General features: G+C 42.8%; 1 pseudogene; it reads left to right on the forward strand.

Annotated features, from left to right (window-relative positions):
* Nucleotides 1–2,168: 2,168 nt before the first annotated feature.
* Nucleotides 2,169–5,901, forward strand: LOC134308019 (G-protein coupled receptor family C group 6 member A-like; annotated as a pseudogene).
* The last annotated feature ends 601 nt before the right edge of the window (nucleotides 5,902–6,502 follow it).

Below are 6,502 nucleotides of genomic sequence, written 5' to 3' on the forward strand. Positions count from 1 at the left end.
AAAGACCCGGTCAAGTGGGCAGAGGAGCACCAAAATGCCCTAGAGAAGTTAATTGACATTCTGACTAACCCCCCTGTCCTCGCTTACCCAAATTTTGAGTTGCCCTTTGTACTTAATACTGATGCTTCTGAGCAGGGACTTGGAGCTGTACTTTATCAGTGCCAAAATGGAAAATTGAGGGTCCAGAACACTTACACCTGCAGAAAAGAACTATCACTTTCACTCAGGAAAATTAGAATTCCTTGCACTGAAGTGGGCGGTGTGTGATAAATTCAGGGACTATCTTTACTATGCCCCTCACTTTACCATATACACTGATAACAATCCCTTGACCTACATTATGCGAACAGCTAAGCTAAATGCAGTTGGTCACAGATGGGTGGGAGAACTTTCCGAGTTCAGATTTGACATCAAATACCGGCCAGGTGCCGTCAATGTTGATGCGGATACATTGTCTCGCTGGCCATTAGACATCGACAAGTATGTGGCAGATTGTGTAGAAGAGCTGTCTCCTGAAGCCATACATGCAACATGGGAAGGCAGTCAAGTGGCCAAAAGTAAAGACATAGCCTGGATGGCCACTTTGGATACGTCAACAGAGCAGAGTGTTCAGAGTCCCTTGTTGGCTGTTAGCCATGATGAAATGGAAAAAGCACAAAGAGAAGATCCTGCTATTGGGGAAGTACTAAAATTGAAAGAGACACACCAAATACTTACAAATGAAGCCAAACAGAGAGTAAATGGTTCCAGTCGAAAGCTTCTGTATGAGTGGGGAAAACTGGTCCTTGATAAAGGGCTGCTCTATCGTAAAACCAGTCAGCACTGCCAACTTGTTCTACCCACCAAGTACAGAAGCATGGCATTAAGGTACCTCCATGATGACATGGGCCATGTGGGTGTGGAAAGAGTCCTTTCCTTAGCTCGTGAAAGATTCTTCTGGCCTTACATGAAAAAGGACATTGAGACTCACGTGACAAGAAGATGTCCATGCATCAAACAGAAGAAACCAGTGACTCATGTTAGAGCCCCAATGGGTAGGATTTCCACCAGCCTGCCCCTTGAGCTTGTCTCAGTCGACTACCTCCACTTGGAGCAAAGTAAAGGCGGGTTTGAATATATACTTGTCGTGATAGATCATTTCACAAGATTTGCTCACGCGTATGCCACCAAAAACAAGTCAGCGAAGACCGCAGCAGAAAAGCTATTCAATGATTTTATTCTCCGCTTTGGATTCCCTTTAAAATTGCATCACGACCAGGGCCGTGAGTTCGAGAACGAGCTTTTTAAGACCTTAAGGCAGCTCTCTGGGGTAGGACACTCCCGTACATCACCAGGGCGTGGGGCCCTGGCCCAAAACATTTTGCGATGCCTATCAACATTTATGATACAATATATTTTTATTTCCGAGGGCCCTCCATTTTAAGGATCCTCTGACTATTAGGGACTTTGACCCCAGGGCCTCTTGGGGGCCCTAACCATGCTTTTGGGGCCCCTAGCCATGCTTTTGGGGGCCCTAGCCATGCTTTTGGGCCCCTTATGAAAATGGATGAGGCGTTGTGGCACTGCTCTGACTTCGACTTCTGGCTATTAGGGGTCCTAGGAAAGAGGGGGGCATATTTTTAGAGGGCCCTGGTTATGAGAGCCCCTACCAGAGGGCCCTAGAGAAGAGCAGGGCATACCATTAGAGGGCCCTTGATCACGAGGGCCCCTACTATGGGGCCCATGACTTCCATAGAAGTCGTTTATCATGGCTCCTTGACTTTCTAGGGACCTACAAATTGCCAGGCAAGCTACCATATTTCATAAGAGACGTTTTGTTGCAAATATGCGATTCAGGCCCTTACTTAATGTTTCTGAATTTATATTGTTTCAAAATTATTATGTTCAATTTCTCTTAAGCGCAGAGACACAAATTAATTTAGCAATTTTGCAATTATTTAAATTTAAGACAAGCAATTTCAAGCAGTTTGAATGCATACACACACTTAACTGAGCTATTTGATGTTCTTTTCATGCCTGACAATATGTCCAACAGTGAGCTCACTTTAAAGGTTAACTCACTCGCTGCAGCATATCCTTCAGATCTGAACATGAGCCTGGCAGATGAATTGATACAATACAAATCATTCATAAGGGGCCCAGACTATCCTTAATCCGTCCTTGCTTACAGTCAGAGAGTTCCGGTGTATGCCATCGTTAACGCCATCAGGGAACTCCTCAACTGCAGCGACACTTCCTGTTCTGGAGACGCAGACTTTCTTCCTTGGAAGGTAAATGTTGTTTATTTATGTCGGTAAAAACTTAAATTCAGCCCCTTTTTGGGGCAGCTAACTGCACCACCAAGCAAACTGTATTAAAACAGAGCCTAATGCTGTTCACTCTCTCTAGTTCTTATAACACTTCCAGGGTAACACCTCCACCACCAAAGCCAAGTCCACTGAAAAGTGTGGTTTACGCTTAACGTTTTCTTATTAGGTGCTGAGGTGGTTCAGCAGTAAAGTGCTGAAGATTATGATGAGAGAAATGTAGTCGTTGAATCGTTTCTAAATCGAGATGCAAAAAGGGAAACAGTTAACAACATCGAAGCTGTTTAACAAACTCATTATTAAAATAAAACTCAAGTACTCAAGTAACAAATGACTCTTTATAATGTTTAGCTGTTAAGCATTCTACGCCAGATAAAATTTAGCATGGACAACCAGACACTTTCCTTTAACGACAAGGGGGAATTCGAAAACGGATACAACCTCGTCATGTGGAAGAAGAGTGGTGACGACAGGGTGCTTGACGTGGTAGGAAGATTCCTCATCAGAAATGGGAAAGTGGAGGTCAATGAGAGCAAAATCCAACGGTCCAACAACACGGTGAGACTGAGTTCAGTGCTTCAGACCTGTACGACATGAACTGTGTGTTAAATATGCCAGGATACAGATCTATACAAAGTTATGACAGTTAAAATTAAAGTTCGTTCGTTCCTATTTTTATGAATGGCAGTCATAGAAAGAAAAGGAAAATTAAAAAGCAAAAATGATGAAAGTCAGAATGTAACATGATATACAAATCACTCCTGAGTATGTAAACTTTTGACTTTAATTGTAGGTTCAGACCTCTTTGAGTATTTTAACTAAACCTTTTTTTAAATCTTAGGTGCCCATCTCAAAGTGTTTAAAGACCTGCGAGCCTGTAGAATTTAGGATATTAGAACTTTCGACCTGCTGCTATGAATGTAAAAAGTGTGATGCTGGATTTTACTACGTGTCAGGTGAGTATGGATGGATGTAGAATCATTTCCTCTAAAACAGAAGGATCCGGTTCTTACGCAGATCTGCCGGCTGGAGTATTTTTTTTAGTGCAGTTATGTGCTCCATGACGTGAAAAATATAAATAAACCAAAAACAAACAAAACAGAAAGCAGTGATTTATTTATTTTTAATATATTTTTCACCATGCACTGCTTTATCCTGTGAGCTGGTGTGGTGTGATGGTAACCACGCTGCTGGTAGCAGTACTGCCTCAGCTCAGGGGGTTTAAATCCAGGGCATGGTTTACAAATACATGGTGCATGGTGGCTCATGAACCTGGATGTTGTGAGGACGCACATCAGTGCACCTTCAGTGCTGATCCCAAGCCCGGAAAAGGGTATCAATAATGTGGACAAATGATCCCTGTAAAAAACAGGTGATGGAGCATTAACAAAAGCCTCAGTCATAAGTAAGGATGGGTCGAGGGTTGTCATTTTTTGGGAAGCTTCATCAGGCAAGGATTTTAGATTTGATTAGATTAGATTCAACTTTATTAACATTACACATGTACAAGTACAAGGCAACGAAATGCAGTTTAGCATCTAACCAGAAGTGCAATAAGCAGCAAGTGCAGGATGTACAGTATCTACGATATACATTATTTACAAAATACGGGCAGTGGTATGAACAATATATACAGGTGAATATATTATTGAATGTACTGTAAACATGATGTATAGATGGGAGTGCTATAGACATAATATACAGATTGAAATTAAGGTGATACAGATTAAGGTGCAATGAACATAATAGACAGATGTATACGATATAGGTGGAAATTATGAACAAATGAGAAAAGGTTTGTAGCGCAACCTTTACCAGGAGGAGAGATGTGGCGGGTTAACGAGGGGCAGAGTTCAGTATGGAGACAGCTCTGGGGAAAAAGCTGTTCCTCAATCTGCTGGTCTTGGTCTTGTCTAGGGCAAGAGGGCAAACAGTCTGTGTGCAGGATGGGAGGAGTCCTTAAGAATGCTGCGAGCTCGACGCAGACAGCGTTTCCTCTGTACTTTACAGTCTGTCACATTTGTTCAGTCATTCAGAAAACCATGAACGATCTCTGTGGATAAAAGGTAAGATTAAAAAACGATGCTGAAAAAACCAGTACCTGTCTGTGCACTCTCACAAACCCAAATACAAATAGAAGGGTTGCTTCAGGAGGGCATCCAGATTTGCTGTAGAGACCTCTATATAAGCGATCAGCTGAAAGAAAAAAAATGAAAAGGAGGTTAACAAATCATCAATCAACATTTTTCACTTTCTCAACTTTACTGGATTTGAATTTGTAATAAATTTAAACCAGAGTCTTTGTTCCTTTATAAGCATCCCTGTTGGAAATGTCAAAATACGTCCTCTGCTCTGTACAGAACCTGTTTTTTATCAGTCATTCGGTCTTTGACATGTACATTCCTGTCATTTTGCACTTTTACATCAATTGTTTGTCTTTGGTCATTTTATTAAGAACACTCGTCTGGTCTGTACCTTCACTGCCGTTCTCCTAATGTAGCTTTTCCACCTTTTTTCTCTTCACAGATGAAGTAAAGTGTCAAAAGTGTCCAGAGGGAACTTATTCTCTATCAGGTTCTGTAGTGGGAGATTCAGTATTTGGAGTGGTCCTCAGCGTACTCCATTGTGGTGTTGATTGGAACAGTGATAGGAATCCTGCTACTGGTATCATCGCTGATCTATTTCGTTCTACACAGGAACAATTCCATAATCGAGGACAACGTAGTCTTGTCTTGTATTATGATGTTTGGCCTGATGGTGAGTTTCGGAGGTCTGATTCTCTTTTTAGGCTGGCCCAGCGACCACCACTGCAGGGCCCAGCAGGCCATGTATGGTCTGGCCTTCACCCTCTGTGTGTCGTGCATTCTCACGAAAGCTTTTGTGTCGTTCTTAGCCATCATGTCTATCAGCCCTGAGAGGCAGCGCTTCTTCAGTAAGTTTAACAAGCGTTATATCATCATCGCTCTACTGACTGGTGCTCAAGTTCTTGTTTTTTTCTTCTGGTTCATATTCGGTTCTCCAAAGGTTGAAGAGAAGGAGTTATCTGAGTCAGTTATCAAAATCCGTCAGTGCACTCAGGGCTCTCTGGTCGGAGCGATGCATGTCTACATTGCGGCTCTAGCCATGTCGTGCTTCTTCTTAGCCTTCAAAGGAAGAGTGGACAATACTGAGCCGATAGTCTTCAGCATGCTCTTTCATTTGTTCGTCTGGCTTTGTTCAATTCCACTCTTCATCACCCAAACGGATCAGCGTACCCTCATCCAGGTCTCTGCCATGATGGTCTCCAACTATGGAGTCATCGTCTGCCACGTCCTCCCAAAGTGGCATAAAATAATCTCGAAAAAGATCGATGACGCGAAGCCAAAACCCGAAGATGACATGAGCGAAACATCTGAGGACTCAGGACTTAGTCCTGAAGAAGAGTTACCTTCACCCAGCGCATCATCACAAACCCAACTTTGGCATGAAGACTTCAATGACCAAATGGGGTAAAAGGCTGCAAGAAGCAGGAATCAGCTCACAAAATGACTTTTAATTACTTCTGATCAGTTTTGGTAATCATACTGGCGGTACTTGCTCTACAAGTTCATTCACTACACAGAATGTCATCTGGAGGAATTTTATCCAGGCTGTTTAAAAAACGGCCTAAAATAGTACCAAATCCTGCAGAAAAGATAAAGCGCCAACATTTAATGAAAAAACTAAATGACAGAAGTGTAGAAAGCTAATCCCTGTTTCAGTGTTAAGGTTAAGAGAAGGTTTTAGGATGTTTTCATTGAAGAAAAATAAAAGCCAGAATGTTTGTAGTTTTTACTAAGATGGTTATAACAAAATTTAATCATTTTCCTAACCGCTTATCCAATCAGGGTCGCAGGGAGTGCTGGAGCCTATCCCAGCTCTTCAATGGGCGCAAGGCACACAGTAACACCCTGGACGGGACTCAGTCCATCACAGGGCACACACACACACACATTCACCTACAAGGCAATTCAGTGTCTACAATGAACCTGACTGCATGTTTTTGGACTGTGGGAGGAAACCGGAGCTCCCGGAGGAAACCCACACAGACACTGGGAGAACATGCAAACTCCACACAGAAAGGACCCGGACCGCCCCACCTGGGAATCGAACCCAGGACCTTCTTGCTATGAGGTGACAGTGCTACCCACTGAGCCACCGTGCCGCCTGGTAATAAC

The sequence above is a fragment of the Trichomycterus rosablanca genome, unplaced genomic scaffold (genome assembly GCF_030014385.1).
Source record: "Trichomycterus rosablanca isolate fTriRos1 unplaced genomic scaffold, fTriRos1.hap1 scaffold_406, whole genome shotgun sequence".
Classification (NCBI taxonomy): domain Eukaryota; kingdom Metazoa; phylum Chordata; class Actinopteri; order Siluriformes; family Trichomycteridae; genus Trichomycterus; species Trichomycterus rosablanca.